The following is a 21,415-nucleotide window of genomic DNA, read 5'->3' as shown; positions in this document are numbered from 1 at the left end:
CAGACTACCTACTAGTTGGCCAGTTGTGTGCAAATCACAAGATCGATAGGAGCCTTCTATCATGTCTGATAGTGACAAAATGTTCACCGAGCGAGATCAGAGATGCGCCAGTGTACAACTTATACTCTCTACTAATGTAAGTTCTGACAACAAGATCATTGCCAGCACGCTCAAAATGCAAATCCGGACGGTTCAACGCTTGAGGGCGTGCCCAGCGTGTTGAAAACAAAGTTTCCAGCCACAGTTATGGCCTTTCGTGTGGCTTCAAATGAGGGCTATATGCCACTTAACATCTTCGAAGTCGGCTCGAAAAGTATCACCAAAGTGTACCTGGATGTGCTGAAGAGTATTGTGATCCCTTTGTGCAATCAGGTGGCAGCTTGCGGACCCTGGATGTTGCAACAAGAACCAAAAGTCCAAAGACACCCAGGCTTGGCTTCAGAAGAAGTGCTACGACTTTGTACCTTTCTCTCACTAGCACATCTTCGCCCTCAACCTGAACCCACTAGACTACTTTATTTGGTCATACGTCGAGAACATCACCAACACGACCTACCACAACACCAAAGCCAGCCTAATTTCTGCTATCCACTAAGTATTCGTTGAGCTCCCACCGGCGCTTTTTGAAAAGGCATACTCCCAGTTCCGGACCCGTATCGAGGCGGTGATTGAGGCTGGAGATTGCTACATTGAATATATGCTAGCTTCACTACATAGTCAAGTTAGCTGAATTGATTTTTTCAATAAAAGTTTTAGAATAAAGCTGTAGTTTTGTTTTATTTAGGGCACCAACTTTATCGTTCGGCCCTATACAGTAATATCTTTATTTAACTACGTCTTTTTTATTCTTGATTTTCTTTTTTTTTTCAGTTAAAGTATTTTATAGTGGTAAATTTTTTCTGCGTATTATTGGTAGGTATGAACGACTGCAGATAACTGGAATGATTAGTGACAGACTACAAAAACTCGTAAATGTTAGCTGGAGCTCAGGGATCCATGACTATTTTTAAGGCTGTGAGGTGTGACGATGAGTACAAGTTAGTGGTTTATAGGAAAGATCATAGCAGGCGTTGTAACAGTCTCTGCACAAAAAATAAAAATCATCAAGTAGGTAAGAAAAAAGAGGTGCACCTCTGAATCAAGTTTTAAATGAGTATCTTTAGTACTCCTTATACTATAGTCTCAAGCACAAACTACTCACCATCAGGGCCCAAAAGAACCATTAAGTATTATCCAAGAAAACTCCTCAATAAAGTCAAACAGCAAGGATGGTCTGGTTCTTCAAAAGAAAACTGTTTATTAAATAAATAGTTTAAATACAGCCAATTGCAAAACGTGGAGAACAACAAATCGCAAGGCTGTAGAAAGTTGCTTATGGAGATCAAATTCTTTTAAACTGTGATAGCCTATGGGTGTGTTTATATTGTGTTGCAATATTTTACCATCCCATATTTTTGAAATTGGTGTCCAAAACTAAATGCTGGTGGCCATATTAAGCTGGTGTGCATAGTTGTCGTAGGGTGGAAAGGGTGGTTGTGGGAAAGACAATACCATGAGAAAAGTCAGAAGTGGCTGTCTGAGAATTTCTACAACTTTGACAATCTCAACGTCTGACCCTCTAACTTTACCGATTGCAACACCATAGACTATTATCTGTGGCGTATAGTTGAGAAAGACACTAAGCATACCGTTTGCAATACCAATGATGAGTGGATTGCCAAGATCACACTGGTATTCAAATGTATATTGCAGGACACTGAGAAGACTGCAGGCCCCAAGTGCTTGAGGACGTGATGGAATCTGTCTGGATATCTTCTTTGAATAAAATACTTTTTAAGATGCATTTTAGATTTTTTTAATTATTGACCAAGATATGATGTTTTCTTCTTTTTTCCCCCAAACATATCAAATTTATCTTAAACACCCAGTAAATTAACCGTCTACCTATATGTTACTATCCGTGCGTTCCTGTTGTTTATTTAATATTTTGTTTGTATTGTAGTCTTGTAAGCTGGTAATAATTCACAAAATAATTACTAAAAGGTACATTAGCAAAAGTATGTTACAGAAGTATACGTCATGATACTGGGGCCATAAATGTCGCGAATCGCTAACCAATAGCGTGTTAGATGTAAATATATTTATAGTCTCTTCGCAAGATGATTATTTCATAAACAGAAATATCAGCATATCCTATAACAGTTTATCATTGTGAATGCTTCATGATATCCTCATGAGAAAACGGACAGGTTATTGTATTATGGGGGGGGGGTAACGACCCGTGATAAAGCAAAGAAGAAGGAAAGTATCGCCGTTCGGAAATCGTAAAAGGCAGACACACAAAGCAATGTTCGCGTTTCTAGAATAAGTAAGTATATGCATGCAGGAAATATCGGATTAAGGTCAATTTGTTTTTTTTTGGGGGGGAGTCTAGAACTGTTTGGTATAATGAAAAAAATAAAACTGAAAATGAAAAGGCCCGTAATAAATAACAGTAGAAGGAACATATCGCAGTTCGAAAAGGTGAACATGGTTAAATATAAATGTAATGTATTTAGTTTTCAGGGTGTGGATGTTTCGAATAGTTATTATGTACATATGTAAGTTCTAAAATTTCTGATAATCGGAGTTTAATATGGTTGTATTTGGATTAATTTATTTTTAAGGGGTGTGTCGTATAGAGATAACAGTCGTCGAGCGTATAAAGGGTAAACGCATGGAAAGGGTCGCGTGTGTAAATTAATAAAGTATATAGCGTACATGCAGAAAACGTAGGGTTCTTGCTATGGTAATTGTTTTTGAGAGTTTTAGAACTGTTTAGTGTTATAAAGGAAACAGCGAAAAATATTTAAAAATAAACGTGGAAGGGCTCGTAATAAAGCGCAGTAGAAGATAACAATGCAGCTTGGAAAGCGTAAAAGGAAAAGACGGTTTAAGGTAAATGTAATATATTTTGTATTAAGAGTATTTTTGTGGGGTTGTTGTTTCGAATAGTTAATGTGTGCATGTATAAGTATCAAAATTTCTGATAATATGGTTGTATTTGGATTAATTTATTTTTAACGGTTGCATCATGTAGCTATAGTAGTAAATGTCAATCGTGTCCGTTTATGTAATAAGATTCTATTCTGGAATGATCGGTTCGGTCTGCTCTATGCCAATGGGAAATGAGGGAATTTTCGAAGGGAGAAATTAATATATTGATAATCGTAAATGGAAAGATTATGGTATGTGTATGAGTTTTAGATCCAACCACGATGGCTGAAAGCTCAGTATAGTAATAATGTGTGTACTTATTCCCTGTGATGACTGTGTGCGGTGGGAGCATTTTAGAATTAGAGGGTGAATTACGAACTACTTCTTCTAAAGATGTTGGCGGTCGTGGTGATGTTTCTCCTAGGATGTAAGGTAAAATTTTATTATAACGAATAAATATATCTAAAATTACGTTCTAAAGTTACGTAAAATGGTGGATAATAGTTTAGAAATAATAAATTTGTACATAACATCTGTCGAGTGTGTTCGTTTAGGTAATAAGAGTGTATCCCCGAATGATCGGTTTGGTCTGATCTCAGCTAAAGGGAAATAAGGAAATTACCGAACGGTAAAATTGTTATTTTCGTAATAGGAAATAGAACGATTACGCTATGTTTATTAGTTTTAGATCCAATTACGAAGGGTGTAAGATCAGTATAGTAATAATGTGTGTACTTATCCAGTAATGACTGGGTGCGGTGTGAAGATTTTAGAATTAGAGAGGAAAATACGAATTACTTCCTCTAAAGATGTTGGCGATAGTGGTGATGTTTTTCCTGGGATATAATGTAGGATTTTATTATAACGAATAAATGTGTCTAAGAGTGCGTTCTAAAGTTAGGTACGATTGTAGATAACGGTTTAGACATAATACATTTGTATGTCACATCTGTTATTACAAACCTACAGTAATTTGGTCCAGAGAGAAATTTCTGCAATAATTTTATTATAATATATATATATATATATATATATATATATATATATATATATATATATATATATATAATTTTTTTCTGGCTCTGACATCGATATTAAAAGTTTACTTTTTCTATTTAAAATTATTAAAACGAACATTTTAATAATTTTAATATGCTTAATGAATTATATTCGAGTAGCTTCATGAATGTTTACTAATTTGCATATTATTTTTGAAAAACAAGGTTTCATTAATTAAATATTAATTTTTTAGAGTTTCTTTTTAGATAATTTGTTTTACGTAACTATTATCATCAATTTTATTTACGCATATTTTCTACATTTTACTTTCGCATACAATATAAGTATATAAAAAACTTACTATTAATAATAATGATAAGATCAGGGATCGTGGAAGAGTTTCATATTTTAAGAGAGAAGTCTTCTTATCCCTAGCACCCCCTAAAAAACAACACAAAAGTTCTATTCGTCTAAAGAAAGGAACGTCAAAGATGGTTCCCTCTGAGCATTTGTTTAAGTTCATCTTTAACAATTCCAGCTTTCTGCATTGTTTCAGCCTTAATAAATACGCATATACTTATTACGAGAAATTATTTAAGCAAACTACCGTTCACATATAATAATATAAACAATAGAAATTTACATAATAGGTCAGGGATGTTTTACAAAGTTCTAAAAACACAATAAAGAATTAAATATGTAAAAATACTTTGGTAATAGACGAAAATTTGAAAGAATTTAATTTATTTAGTAATTGCTTAGTAGTTATAAACATTGAATTTTCATCTCTATGATAAAATGTCTTGAGATATTTTATACACAAGAGGTGCTGGATGTATGTGTAAACAAAAAGACAGAATACATTTTTAAAAAGCCTAATTATATATATATATATATATATATATATATATATATATATATATATATATATATATATATGAGCAAACAGTTAATGAAATATGTTTAAAAAAACACTATGAAATGAGTTAAAAACATATTTAATCTGAAAAGGAAACACTAGATAAATGGATAGTCCTTAATCCGCGGAGTTTCGAAGAAATACTTTCCTTCTCATCAGAGGGTAGGAATTAGCAAAATGCGGGATCGGATTTTGCATGCAGAAGTGTTTGATGAAACAACAAGTAAATCAAAGATCTTACTTGAAAGCAAAAAAAATTGAAGCATAGAGAATATGGTGAAGAAAAAAGTGATTACACATGAATGGACAGTCTGGTGGAAGATAAAAAAAAATCCAGTGACGGTAAAATCCAAATGTAACAGTTTTACATTTGGATTGTTTCATCAAATACTATATTTCCTATTTGGTTTTATCGAGCTTTTACATCTGGCTGAGATAATTTTATAAATATTAATTCTTTAATATTTATAATATACTTTAATTTTACCATCTTGGATCATTTTGGTAAATTTAATTGTATTTTTTTTATTTTATTATATATATATATATATATATATATATATATATATATATATATATATATATACTAGCATTTCAGCCCAGGTTATATGTACTGTTCATAAATTTCCAAATGTGTGACTACCCTTTATACAAAATTTCAAATGTTTAAACCAAAAATTGCCTGAACTATGTAGTAGACACCGGACAAGTAACCTATATCTAAAATTGCAAGTGTTTAGATCCAAAATTGGCAAATGATTTTGATCAGCAAAGGTCATCTCTTTTAAATTTGACCTCTTGACAGCCAAATTTTCACCCCAAAACTAATTAAAAAGCATGCCGCATGTCTAAATATCCTTTATGTAAAATTTCAAATGCTTAGACCCCAAATGATCTGAATAGTTTGCTAGAGATCGAAAAGCTAAAATCTTTTAAACTTTAATCTCTTTGAAGCTAAAATTCGACGAAAAACCGTTTAAAAGGCTTGCCCTATGTCTGACTACACTGTATGTAAAATTTAAAACGTTTAGACCAAAAAATTAGCTGAATAATTTATTAGAAGCCGCAGAGGTAAACTTTATTAAACTTTGACTCCAATTTTGACCTCTTAACATGTATTGTTTTTGGCTCAAATCAAATTAAAATGTTTGAGTCATGTCAAAGTAACCTACATCTAAAATTTGAAGTGTGTAGATCCAAAATTGATGGAGGAATTTAGTAAAGTTTTCAAAGGTCAAATCGTTGAACTTTGAACCCTTGACAGCCAAATTCTTCACATGAAATAACGAATAAGCGTGAACGTCTTCGGGAATATTCACGTCAGTTTAAAGATACCTTCTCTTTCTATGAGCAAAGAGGTTGTCTTTTGGGTCTTGACGTGATTAATCTCTTAGGCGTTTTCTCTCCATTGTATAATTCTCATAACGATAGATTTATTCCCTCTTTTTTTTATTTCCGATAGTCTGGTTTAATTTAGTCGGTCCTCGTTCAAATTAGTTTCCCTATACAAAAAAGAAAAAAAAATCGATTCGGCTTTGAAAAGTGAGATCGAAACCCGGTCTTATTTATTTATTTATTTTTAAGCTCCACTGAATATTTTTCCCCCGTCCTTATTTTTACTATAGATACAAAAAAACTCAGTCTTTCTTTGTTAACAGCTATATAAACTCCCCTAAAAATAATTATATATATATATATATATATATATATATATATATATATATATATATATATATATATATATATATATATATATATATATATATGGCGTGGAGGTTTTTATTCGCGGGCCAAAAACAGAAGACTGTCGGCCGGCAGTAGTAAAAAACAGATTATTAAATTGCTTCAAATTTAATCTAATTGATGTCAAGAAATATATCCGCTGTAGATTGATGAAGGAGACAGCCATGCGCTGTGGTTCCGGAACATTCCCCTGGGCAGAAATACAAAAAGAAAACAGAAACAGAACAATCATTTCACACATGCATACACACACATCAACCAAAATAATAAAAAAAAATGATTTCCATGACGAAAAAAAAAACATTCAAAAAGGCAAAAAGATAGACAATAAAACTTCAATGATGAAAAACGAGTTTTCAAAGATAAATGAGTTTTTCATCGTATATAACGTTTGCATGTACGCAAAACTAATATATATATATATGTGTGTGTGTATGTGTGTGTGTATGTGTGTGTGTGTGAGTGTGTGTGTGCATTTTTCGTAAATATCAAATGATACATCTGTAGACTAATTAGAATGAAAAAATATTCTTGCAGAAAAACATCTGTCAACTTGTGTTTCCTTACACACACACACACACACACACACACACACACACACACACACACACACACATATATATATATATATATATATATATATATATTTATATATAAATATGAATACGGCACAATCGCGTTGACACACCGGTTCTCGTCAGATCACCGAAGCAACCTTGAGCCTGGTTAGTAATAGATGGGTGAACATTTGGGAATTCTATGTGCTGTATGTGCTCTCCGCTTATCGCGGCATTTGTTTCCAGTCGTCCTGTACATACATTTTACTTGCGGCTGGTATCTTACAATGTCAACACAGGAGAAATGTGGTAAGAGATTGCTTACCTCCTGCCACAAAAAATATTCATGCGCAGTCACCCCGTCGTGGGTATCCATAGTCTGTCCAAGACTGAAGTAACCTGTTCATATATATGAATATATGGAATATATACTTATCATCAAAAAAAAAAAAATATATATATATGTGTGTGTGTATATATATGTGTGTATATATATATATATATATATATATATATATATATATATATATATATATATATATATATATGCTAGTCATCCATTAAAACAAGCGAAATACATCGGGAAGCTCCTGCCGTCGTACATTTAGTAATACAACCCTTTTATGGCAATGATCATTTATGACGTATTACATGATACAGTAATAAAAGAATTTACGTCATCCATTGAGGACATTTGGCTAAAATAGTTAATCCCCTTGTGTCTATTGTTTGAGCAGAAATCTCCATTGTACTTCTTAAATAGCCTATATTCGTTAACCAATTTAAGATCAGTTTTGTGAGGATAATAGCTAAAAGTTCAATACTTGTCATCGTTTGAAGTACGCTAGTCCTTTAATTTTAGATTTAAAGTTATTTTACATATGTTGTCATTCTTAAACGGACAGCATCCCCCTCATATATATAAACATTTTAAAATAAATGTTTAAATTTCAACAATATTTCTCGCGACCGAATGGATTTCGTCCTTGCAAATGGAGTCAGAGATAACTTAGCTGTCGGGTTCGAACCGCTGTTAATCATGACACCCTGCACTGATGATTCCAGAAAGGATGAAATACTAGTGTCGGTAGGTATTCAATAATTATTATAGTAAATATATATATATATATATATAAATATATATATATGTATATATATATATATATCTATATAAATATATATACACAGACACAGACACACATATATATATATGTATATATATATCTATATAAATATATATATATACACACACACACACACACACACACATATATATATATATATATATATATATATATATATATATATATATATATATATATATATATATATAAGATTTTTGTTCCTTAGAAGCGCCGGATGAGTTTGAATAAAATAAATACGTATTATATACGTTGGAAGTCAAAACAACGCATTATTACAAAATAAACAAATATTTTGTTTGAAATTCATGTTGAAATTCATAAATATATTTTGAGGCAAAGCATCATCTTCAGTATGTCTTTCTTTCTTTCATTTTTTTTTTGTCATATAGTTGCTGGGGCGGAGAATCAGAAAGTATAAGTCCGTTTGTTGTTTTCACTGTAGTTTTTTTAAATCTCGGAACAGTGCGTTCGGTTACGCGGGATTTACGTTAAGATATTTTGTTCCTTAGAAGCGCCAGTTGAGTTTTAATAAAATAAATACGTATTATATACGTTTGAAGCCAAAACAACGCATTATTACAAAATAAACAGACAATTATCTTGTTTGAAATATATGTTGAAATTCATAAATATATTTCGAGGCAAAGCCTCATTTGTTACATGATAAGGGCTGTCCCCTTTTCATGTAAGTATAAAAATAGAGAGATTTAGTTAAAATGAAAATGAAATAGAATAGACGAAATTCGAACCTCGTAGTTTAGGTTTAGAAATAGATTACGAGAGAGAATTAGCAAATGGGATGTGAAAACAAACTATTGTTTAGCTTAGAGATAAAATAGTTTTAAGAAAAGGAATGCAGCTATAGGATAATTTAATAAACATGTTTTTAACATATTGGAAATATATGTTACTGGAAATATAGGTTAAAATTCCTTTTGTAAACAAAGGAAAAAGTTTTGGACACGCATTTCCAGAACACGTGAAAGAAGACATGTTTTAACATGTGTATGACGTCATGGAAAATGGGAGGTTCTCGATATAGTTAGAAACTTTAGAGTTAAGCAGGGGGAGTCTGAGAGAGAGAGTCCGAGGACGACAGACGAACGTTTGGAAGCGAGACGGTCACCTTTGAAACATAGAATGTAAAACTTTAATTCTTGACTAAGAAAACCACGACCGGTCGGAGAAGAAATAAACCCATCATGTGTTTTTATAAACGTCATCTTTGTGTTGTAATTCTACCAAAAGGTAAAGTGATTATATGTCTTGTATATCATGTGTTTTAAAATGTCTTTACATACACAATGTCTCGACATCTCATATCTACAATGTGAACACTAAGACTGTCTCAACACTACCTCCTCACTAATACTTCTAAGTATGAACATTTTATATATATGAATATCTTCATAACACGAACACAAAACGCAACATCTCTCTTAATAAGACTCTCTAAGACTATAAGACTCACTTTTAATAAGACCTAACAATAACAACAAGAAATGCGAACAATAACAACAATAATACTAATAAGACCTCTATATAACACATTTTCAGTATGTCTTTCTTTCTTTCTTTTTGTCATGTTGTTCAAAAGTGTAATGAGCATTACGTTGACTTTGTAGAACAATGAATCTTGTGAGAACAAAAGACCACATTTTAATGGTATCTCTCCCGTCCTCGTAGTTCTTGATTTTTTTAGTTAAATAATAGGGGGCTTGTCTTTTGTAACCACTCTCATAATAATGTGATTTGAATTTTTTAGATTATTATATCTTTCTTACTGTTAATTTATCGACTTCTTGGAGTTTTCTGAGATAAGGGGTTTATTCATTTCTTTATGTAGCCCTGCGTATAAACATATTTTAAAATATATAATTCCTAAAAACATACTACATTGGTTTAAAAAAATCTTATTATTTTCTATAATAAATTCAAAACTTTACCTTTTTTCCTAAACCAACCGTAAACACATACGATAATTGTTTTTTTTTTATAATACAACACGAATTGTGTAAGTTCATGCTATTTTACGCCACGAATTGATAAAAGAATATTCCATTTATGGAAAAAGCGAGTAATGACTAAAACTGACTTCAGTTTTTTTTGTTTTTTTTAACAATCCGTGTTTGGATGAATGCTTGCTGTGTGCTTATAAATGGGTATGTTATATACGTTTGATTATCACAGACACCGTCATCATCGCCACCATCATTACCAGCATCACCACTACTATTATCATCACCATCACTACCGTCACTACCATAACTACAATCATCATCATCATCATCATCATCATCATCATCAACGTCGTGATGACCACCACCACCGCCAGCACAACTATCATCATTATCATCATTATGATTATCATGATCATCATCATAATCATCATACCACTACCACCACCACCACCACCATCACCATGATCATCATCGTTATCATCGTGATCAACATCATTATCGATCTAACGTCCATTTTACATACTGGCATCCTTTTAGCAATCGATTTCTAAATACACCTATTTCTGACCAGCTATTTATTCATCCCTTTTTTCTTTACGAGCCATCCTTATCATTTCCGTCTATGCTTTCTTTGGCCTTCCGATGCGAACTGATCCTGATACTTCAACTGCGCTACCAAAAAAATCTTATCCATTTTTTCATTGTTACCATATGAACGAAGTCTTTTAATTTACATACATCTTCTTATACTGTTTAAGTTTGAGAGAACTTGAATTCCTACGGAGAGAACTTGAATGCCTACGGTAAGTATGCCTACTAGACACTATCCTCGAGTCTCTAAGGTCTCTTTATGCAGGGGGTTGTCAGAACAATTTGGTATGACGATACTTTTTCCATAGAAGTAAATCCTGACCAAATATTAAAACCACATAGTATTCGCAGCCCAAATAAGATCTCTTCACTACGGCTACTCCACAGCTGTTCCGAGGAATGGTGCACCTTTTCCAAGTGATATTACCTCAAGTAATAGCACGAAGCTGGATACTCCACCAGACTAGATAAATTCTTGTCCTGGAATCCAGTAAGACCATGAGACCAATATGAAAGATATACTATAACGTATAAAATTGGTGAGAGGAAAATTATGTTCTCAATTTCTTAACTAACTCAGTGCTTGAGAGATAAAGAACTTTAATGGCTGTTGCCTCGGCTAGTCCTGATAGCTTATGTAGACTGCCGGAATATGGCGAAAACTATCAGCTAATAAAAAATAGATGGATCACATGACATTACAAACTCACTGTGTGTTTAGCTAATCAAAATCTCAGCAGATGACGGTTAATAAATTGGAAGAACATATTAGTTTTAAAATTTAAATTATAAAAAATTCGTAGAGGTCATTATGGATCTTGCGAGCTTGGATAAAATTTTACTGTCGAATCCCTCTGTGACAGGAAAAAATTCAGTCTTGGAAGGATCCTCAAACCACCCGTGTTCTTCAGAGAATATGGCCCCACCGAGGAGGATTTCCTGGTAACAGTATCAAACCGTAACCTGGAAACTCTAACCCTTTTCCTTAATAAAGAAGTACATTCTGCTGGAGATCACAGTCGTATCAGACTGTTTTTAAAAAAACCTGCAGCAAATTTGGATCAGAAAGGTTCAAAAACCTAACGGTGAACCACAGTCTTAATTTTGTAAATTTTACGACGAAAGCTATTATGAGTCATTTGGAGAGGATACTTGTCGTGACTGTCGGCGGTTGCCCTTCAGTCAACCGAAAGTATTCCTTAGGAAATAAACTATCTCTCTAACCTTAACTATAAAAAGAAATAGAAAACAAAAAGAAAAAAATCGCCCTACATTAAAAACAATTTTTCTTACGAAAAATAACAACAAATAAAAAGCTGCTTGAAAATCTTTTCATACAAGAAAGAAAAAAAGCGTCTTAAAAAAATATGTTTTCATTATAAAAAATGATTTGTGTATTCATTCTTTTTGTTGCCTGTTATCCTTATCTTCATAGTTGTTGTTGTTGTTTCACCCGGCTTCAGCCAACTCACCCTCTGGCCTTCTTCAGTAGGTTAACGGGATAGGAATGCTGAGTCTTGTAACTACGTCCCCAGTAATTACTGCCTTCCATAGTTGTTGTTGTTGTTGTTTCACCCGGTTTCGGCCAACTCACCCTCTGGCCTTCTTCAGTAGGTTAACGGGATAGGAATGCTGAGTCTTGTAACTACGTCCCCAGTAATTACTGCCTTCCATAGTTGTTGTTGTTGTTTCACCCGGTTTCGACCAACTCACCCTCTGGCCTTCTTCAGTAGGTTAACGGGATAGGAATGCTGAGTCTTGTAACTACGTCCCCAGTAATTACTGCCTTCCATAGTTGTTGTTGTTGTTTCACCCGGTTTCGGCCAACTCACCCTCTGGCCTTCTTCAGTAGGTTAACGGGATAGGAATGCTGAGTCTTGTAACTACGCCCCCAGTAATTACTGCCTTCCATAGTTGTTGTTGGCGCACACGTTTTGGCCAACTAATATCTCTGGCCTGCAAAGGATTAAAAATAATAATAAAAATAATATATATAAAAATGTTTATAATTATTTACTAAAATAATTATTAAATTATAAAATTAAAAATGATTAAATTAAAAATGATTAAATTAAAAATTATTTATACATGAAAATTACAGTTATATTTTTATTTATTGCATTTTTACTGTTCTTCATTGTAATTTCCTATACGATAATTGTTCTTTTTTGGTGTGTTTTAAAGTTTGATCAGCACTCGGCATATTCCGGCGGTTTAAGTAAGCTGCCGGAATATGACCAGGTAGCATTAACGGAAATATGGGTCAATAAATGCAGAAGTACAATTTAATTTTCCTCTGAGCCTGTCTTTAAAACCCATATTACAAACTCACCATATCATGCTCATATCATTTTCATTGCACGGAGAGCATATTTTCAAACATCACACGCAAGGTTTCGTTTCCATGTAACCGACACCCTAATATTAACAGAAAAAAGGAGGAGAAAAACAAAAATAACAAAAAAAATCCCTCCACCCAAAAATTACATTTATAAATAAATCCTTCTTTTAAAAATAAATACCAACAGAAAACAATTTACAAAAACTAAAAATCTAACTGCATACACATGGTGGACAGTGATAACTCTCTGTTGGTTTGTAATTACAGAAATTCCATGGACCTGTTTCACAATCTCATCAGCTTTATGCTTTATTTTCTGACATTGTATTATGTTTTATGCTGAACTTTTAATTGAACTTCATGGTTCCTCAAGTGATACCATTAAATAAACGCCTACTTTAATCCGCGAAACTGGGAATAAATATAGAAAATCAGATAGTAAAAAATGGAACTCATACATATGTATTGTTCATAGGGGGTGGGAAGCTTTATACATTATGTATCATTTAGAGTATGACGTCTGTCTAAAATGAGGAAAAATAAAGTATATTTCACTAATGTTAACATTAATTTATAATATAAATCTCAGCTATCTGTTTAAACGTATGTATGTATTATGTATGTATGTGCATATATACATATGTATTTCTTGTAAAAATTTCGACAGATGCCATGGATTTTCACGAGATCGGTATCACTTTGTAAGCTCGACCCTTCGGGCAATAAATATAAAAAAATGGCTAAAAACATGAATTCCTTCACCGCTAACTGGGCACTTTTCTACAAGGATGTTGCTCTTTTTACGTCCATATATTCAAAAGTCATCGTCTCTTTTCGATTGTTTAGCCTTAATTTAAACCTACGTCACTTCCTATTTTACAATTGACGCAACAGCTAATGCGTCACGTTTTTTATTTCACTTTCTTTACCTCCTTCGCTGTACGGGCTCGAACCTGCCTGCCTGCTACCACATTTTTATTTTTTTCTCAACAAACACCCTTACACACACACACTTTCTTTTTCGCCTTCGCGTCACGGGTTCGAGCATGCCTGCCTACTCCAACTTTGTTTTAATTTTTTTTTCAACACACACCTCCAAACACCGGGGCAGAGAATCATTATTATCATTTCTGACGACCTAGCGAGAAAAAAAGAGGCTACTGTTGGCGTTTTATTTAGATTGGAGGACTTCTTTCCAAATTTATTTGTTTACAAATGTAAGTCTAATGTACTTTTTGTTTCCATAAGATAAGATTGAACTATCGCAAGCTGAAAAATTACAAGTCATTTCTGATGGCCTAAAGAATAAAAACATCAACATTGTATTTAATTTATATTATCCTTTGTTGATTTGACTATCGGGGGGTATGTTGGCGGCTAGACATTAAAATAAATGCCGCCGTATGTTAAAAACTTCAAAGGTGTTAGTGGGAGTGAAATGGATCAAAACTTAGTTGAAAAGAACAATCGTTGCTCACATAAACACATGAGAAGAAAAGGCATCCAAAACTGAATTTTTTTTTTTAATAGACAATAAAGAAAGAGAAAAAAACGTATAAATCGGCGGTGCAAGTTGATAGGAAAAATATTGAAATAAAACACCTTATTATTAAAATAGATTTGTGTTCTTTCCTTTATTCATATACTCTATGATCACGTTGATAAATTGGTTTTCGTTAGATCATCGAAGTTAAGCAACGTTGCACCTGGCCAATACCAGACGGGTGACTATATGGAAATACAATGTACACTTAGCTTATCTCAGCATTATTTTCAGTGGGCAAGTGTTTCTCCTTGCCAAGCAGAAGCGCTACACGTAGAAGAAAATTTACATCTTCCTCCAAGAACTGCAGTTAACTAACAGAAATATACAAGTGACTAGGGGCCGCTTGTGAATTTAAGAATCTCATAAAACTTCCTTCTTTAAATGAAGACTGTTCAGTTTCGGTTTGCTTATTCACCTGTCAGACATTTTCTTGTGACTGGACGGATGTAAACCTTGTGCATCGCTTTATTGCAGGTCAATATATATATATATATATATATATATATATATATATATATATATATATATATTTAATTTTTAAATTGCTATGAAATGCAGAGAAGTGAAATTTGGTACACTGAAAGAGCATAACAAGGTGCCTTCTTTCCCTGATTTTTGTGGGATTTGAACAAATATTTAAAAAAAAAATAATGCTAATTTCTCTAGTTTCTGGTAATTCTAAGTGTGTATCACTTTACTGCAAGTGTCTAAAAATGTATATTTTCGGTAATAACACAACATTCTAACTCCATATTTCTATTTCTATGAATTAATAACAATATTAACCAAAAAACATGGACGAATTCATATTATTTTCTTTAAGGAAATATTGATTTATAAACTTAACTCCCATGTCTTAAAATCACTTTGATTTGCCTTTTGTCATCTGATGATATCAATCGGCGGATTTGAGATGATGTGATGCTATAGGACACTTCGAACATCTTCCCTCAAAATTTATCTTCGGCGAAAATTGAACACCTCCGCCATAAACCTTTCATCTTTATTATTGACCAGAGCTGCACAATTTGGGTTTATATTTGGAGAAAAAGGTGGCGATGTCATAAAATTTTCTCCACTAATGCCTACTGACTTAAAGTAAAATGTCGTAGCCTTGGCTGAGTGGGATGGGCAACGAAGGTATTCCAGCCTTGTCAAATATATCGGCACTGTTGCTGCCTGGCTGCTTGATAAGTTGACTGCGAATTTTTCGAACATCACGAGTAGAAATTGACATTTGTCTTTGAAAAATTTTGTAAAAATTATTCTTTGTAAAAGTAAATCGTTGTTTGAAAAATTTTCCGCTTTTCTAGAGACCACCGTATATATATATATATATATATATATATATATATATATATATATATATATATATATATCAACAAGAGCCTGAAATGAAGTTGAATAATAGAATACAACCAAAATTTGGGGGATAGAAGGGACTCTTTATGCCAGGGCAAATCTTTTTCGTCCTAATGAACCCTACGCTCATGTTACCTAGCACCTTCTCTACTCTTCTGATGAGAAGTATTAGGCTTCGAAATGGCCTGGCATAAAGAGTCCCTTCTATCCCCCAAATTTTGCTTGTATTCTATTATTCAATAAATTATCCATTCTATATCTACCAATATATAGTTTTGTGACTTCATTTCATATTCTTGTTGTCCTATTGTATAAGCTCTAATAATAATTGTTGAGCTTGGCATTATCCGTATAAGTCTCCTCTTGTGGAATTGAACTCTCTCTTTTTCTCTTATACATTAATTTATATGTATACATATATATATATATATATATATATATATATACAAGTGCCGTTTATATCTTAGATGAAGTATATATGCCTGTCTTTATTAAATTATGTTAAATGCTTCTCCCTTACTTCCCGATTCGTTTATGTCGCCTTGTCTGCAAAAAAAAAAAAAAAAAAACGAATTTTCTCCGCCATTAGATTTCAGGGGCCAATTTTTCTTCGCTCATAACTAATTCTGAATAAAATAAAATAAAATAAGATGTTGTTTTTCTAAGCTTTTATTTTCTTTCATATTTGAACGTTTTCTTAATGTTTTTATTCTTTTACTTTAAAAAAAAACTAACTAAAATGGTGACGTTTTGAAGACAAGACAATGATTTACCAACACGAACTTGTCAAATATATTTACACATTTATTCACGTGAGTTTATACTGAATGCCAACGAAAATAAATTGGCGAACAGATGAATAAAAGAATTCTATTTTTTTAAGGGAAAATTAAGTGTCTTGACATGTTTGGAGTAAAAATTGACAACGTGCGTATTAACACTTTCTCAATTTTTAGTTGGAAAATGAACTTTTTCTTTTTTTTTCACTGTTTTTTTTTTAATTTGTGAAAAAGAAAGAGAATTTACATTTTTTTGTAAAAATATGATTTCCGCAATTGCAATCACAATGAAATTAATTCATCATCATCATCATCATCATCATCATCATCATCATCATCATCATCATCATCATCATCATCATCATCATCATCATCATCATCATCATCATCATCATCATCATCATCATCATCATCATCATCATCATCACCATCATCATCATCATCATCATCATCATCATCATTTCCTGGCAGTCTGAAATTTCAGTTTCCAAGCTCAGCGGTCCTGAGGATTGATTCCATTCAAATTCCACTGTCCAAAATCCTTGTCAATAGCTTGAATCCAAACTTTCTTTCAGGTCGTCCAGCTTTCTTCTGGCCTCTCCCCCTCAAGATATCTGATTTTTATTTTTTGTACAAGTGTCACTCCTCTCAACATGACAAATTTAGATAATCAAATAAAATAAATACACAATTTTCTATTCAGCATAGGCATTACGCCATGTTATAATGTGCCGGATGGGAAAGGGTCGGGTGTAATTCATTTTTTTGAAAACAAAAACTGTTGATTACTTTTAGCTAGATTCTTCCACCAAAATACCGCATTCTCTGTAAACATATTTCAAAGTCCCCCACTGGTTTCGATGAAAGTTTATTTATAAATATATATAAATACATGAGGAATGATAAAAAGTGTAAATGGCTACAGACATCCAGAAACAATAAAAAATGAAGAACCAAAGAAAATGGTTATGGCTTGATTAGTAAGACTCTTCTTACACTTTTCTAAGTGTCAGACTGCCCACTGCTTTTTGGGTCCACCGAAAACAAGCAAGTTAGTATCTGAATAGGAGTGGAAGCTGTGTGATCAATGATAAAGCCAACATGACTGACGAGTTTTTCAGGAATTCATCAAGCTTTGTTAGATTCAGTCTCACTAACAGATTATCACAGTTATATATGATTTGACCCAACATTGCATATTCATTTAATCATTACTCTGTCATTATACTGAAGACAGGTATAGACGCAACACTCATCTCCATTTAGTATCATGTACTTAGCATCGCCACTACACATACTTTCTAGTGAGGGGGGATATATTAGGATTGACAACATTTTACAGAAATTACTTTGTACCATTTTTACCCTGATGTTGGCGCTAAACTTGCAACCACCTCCGGCAATAAACATATCCCTAAGATAACAAAAGAAGTCAATCACTTTGAAAGATTCGTCGTCCAACTTCACCTCACAGTAGGATCGACAGTTAAGGCACACTCACAAACACACACGCGCGCACACACACACACAAACAAACAGTACCCCCACGACGTAGACACCCTCGACAAACCCGACAGGCAGCTAAATCCCACCCCACACAGTAGAGATCCCTAGATGTAAAAGATATTTCTACTCCAGTAATTTCTTCCCCAGAACCGCTAGACTCTGGAATTCCATTCCAGATCCCTGCTTCCCTAACTGTACTGACATGCAGAAGTTCAAGTGTAACGTGAACCGACATCTTGCTGCCCAAATCCCAACATAGTGCCCCAGTAGTTGCTACCCCTGATAGTAGCCCCCTACACCAAAGTTGTAATGTGCCTTGTTTGGGGTGAAAATGTAATTAAAAAAAAGACACACACATACACACAAGAAAAAATAAATAAACGGATCAATTTTTTCTTAGTCCAAGAGGATTATGTCATACATTCTTCAGAATTGTCTGTTTTATTCCTTGCTTCTTTTCTTGCTGTTGTTTTTGACTCATTAGTCTTCATGAGTTTGTTGCTCAGGTAACTTGCTATACTATATTTTCCTACTTTATTAGCTTCTCCACATGAACTGCGAGCTTGTGGACGTCTCTTTCTTCTGAGTGTTTTCCTCCTAATATAGCCTCGATCTTTTTAAAATCCAATATCAATAAAAATTCCGTAAATTTGCAACAATAGTCTTTTCAATCTTTCTTTTACATCAAGTGACTTCATGCCATGTCTGGAGCGACTCTCATAAAAAAGAAAAAAAAGACATCATGTTTTTTTTTTCACTTAGTTTTATCAGTCAATATAAAATCCAATTAGAATTCGAAGTTGATATTTTTAAATTATAATGTTTTGTATTGAAGTCTTGAAAAATTCGTAATATTATCTTATTCCGACAAGAAGAATAGATTTTTATTTATGAAAATATTTTAAGACTTCCCTTCCTGTATTATTTGGATGTTTCGAACTATGTTTTCATCTTAAGTGTTGTTCTCACTGCTTTTCGGCTGATATAACCTCCGACCATCTTCAAGTATATCTTGTAGAACTCGCGAATCTTTATGTAACTAAGAACTAAACTTTATTTAGTATTTTATGAATTCAATTTTATTTTAAATAACACACTTCGTGAGGTTGGAATTTCAGTTCTCAGTGCAGGCGATACTAAGAATAGATTTATGAATTAATTAAAACTTCTACTCAGTCATGACTGACAGAATGAGGAAATGTTTCTCCCGTATATCAAATAAAAGGTTCCATTTGAAATTTCGTACTGATTCTAAAGTTCGACTGAAAGATTCCTGAAATCGACAAGGTACACCTGAAGATGGTCGGAAGTTACACCGGCTAACTATATGAGAGTGTGGACACACATGTGCAAACGCATGTGAAATGGCGTCATTGGTAAAGAAAATAATTACATAAAAAAGAGCTCGTTAGAGAAGGCAATCATGTTAGAGCTGTAGATGACATTAGAGATCACGTTAGAGAGGTGAGTGACGTCATAGCCGTAACGAGGATCACACGGGGCGTCAGAATGAGGAAATAAATGTTGTTACACCAGGAAGAAGCGAGTTGAAGTTCTTTCTTATTCTTTGTCTACTTTGCGACTGAGTCTACAACATGTTGGCTTACGTTAAATAGCACTCAAGAAGCAGACAGTAGTATTCTGTATAATACAAATTATCAATCCTCATCTACAAAATTCAGAAACATAACAATTGCATCCTATTTGAGTTCAAAGAGTTAGTGTTAGTCTTAAGGTTAGTGTTAGGGTTGGTGTTAGGGTTAGGGTTAGGATAAGGATTTGGGTTAGTGTTAGGGTTAGCGTTACGTTTAGGGTTAGTGTTAGAGTTAGGGTTAGTGCTAGGGTTAGGGTTAGGGTTAATTTCATCTCTCCTAGATTCGAACACTGAATAATCAATAAAGGCATTCTTTGGATGATGACGTATACCTATTAATAGAGTTTCTTTTCTAGAACTTCCCAAATGTGAAACAAGATACTACAGAGCTGATTTCAACGTAGTTGTTTTCCATTCAAACGTTAAGAAAAATCTTGCGCGTCATCTTCTTTAGTAATCCGATCTTTCTATCCAACCTATCGTTCCCAATCACCTCATTGTAGTTTCATCATTCAACTGACAATCTCATTAACGCTGTATGTTCGAGTAACCATTGGGCTTTGTAAGTGACGACTCATCAAGTTATAAAAAAATGTCTAATTTGTGGGACACGTTACAACAAGGTTACTTCCCTGTAGGCTACAATATTGTCATTTATAAATCTAATGCCAACAACAATTTATCAAAAAAAAATCCTTAAAAGTAAGCACTATTCAATTTATCATTTGTAATTCTGTTTAATTATTCGTCATCATTTACCTGGCAATTTATTCATCGAATTTACCTTTATCCTCAAGTGACTTTTTGCCTTGATAAACAGAATTTTTTTAAAGTTTTAAAATCCCATTAAAATAATTTGAATATGAACTTGTCATCCAACACAATGCATTTAGGTTCATTCGCAAATAATTCAGCCATTTTAATTTTTTATAGTTAAAAATAAAAAGAATGAATTATTTCGCGTTCTTTTCAAGTTGAAAGGGATATGAAAGCATCACAACTTTCGAATAGAAAGTCATTTATACTGGCATTAACATTTTTAATAAATCCTCATATATTAAACGAGTAAAGATTTTTTTCATCCAGCCATTTTATAAATAAAAATAAAACAACATTATCTTGAGATAATTAGTTATAATTTTGTAACAATGTTATCATAATAATTTCATTACCAAACAATCTAATTAAATTGCTTAGTAAGACATTTAAAGCAAGAACATGTCTTGTACCATCAATGCAAAGAGTTTTCCTTTCTTCTTCCATGCCTAGAACATAAAAAAAAACTCCATGAACATAGTTACTTTCCAAGAACTTTCTGCCCGTGGAACACGTTGCGATTAGAGTGCTACTCTGCATGCTACAACATGGCTGCCTTAATAAATACTTCTCATTGCCT

The sequence above is a fragment of the Euprymna scolopes genome, chromosome 16 (genome assembly GCF_053919585.1).
Source record: "Euprymna scolopes isolate OS-2025 chromosome 16, ASM5391958v1, whole genome shotgun sequence".
NCBI lineage: Eukaryota > Metazoa > Mollusca > Cephalopoda > Sepiida > Sepiolidae > Euprymna > Euprymna scolopes.
The sequence above is the reverse complement of the archived record's forward strand: the minus strand, read 5'-3'. Positions refer to the sequence as shown.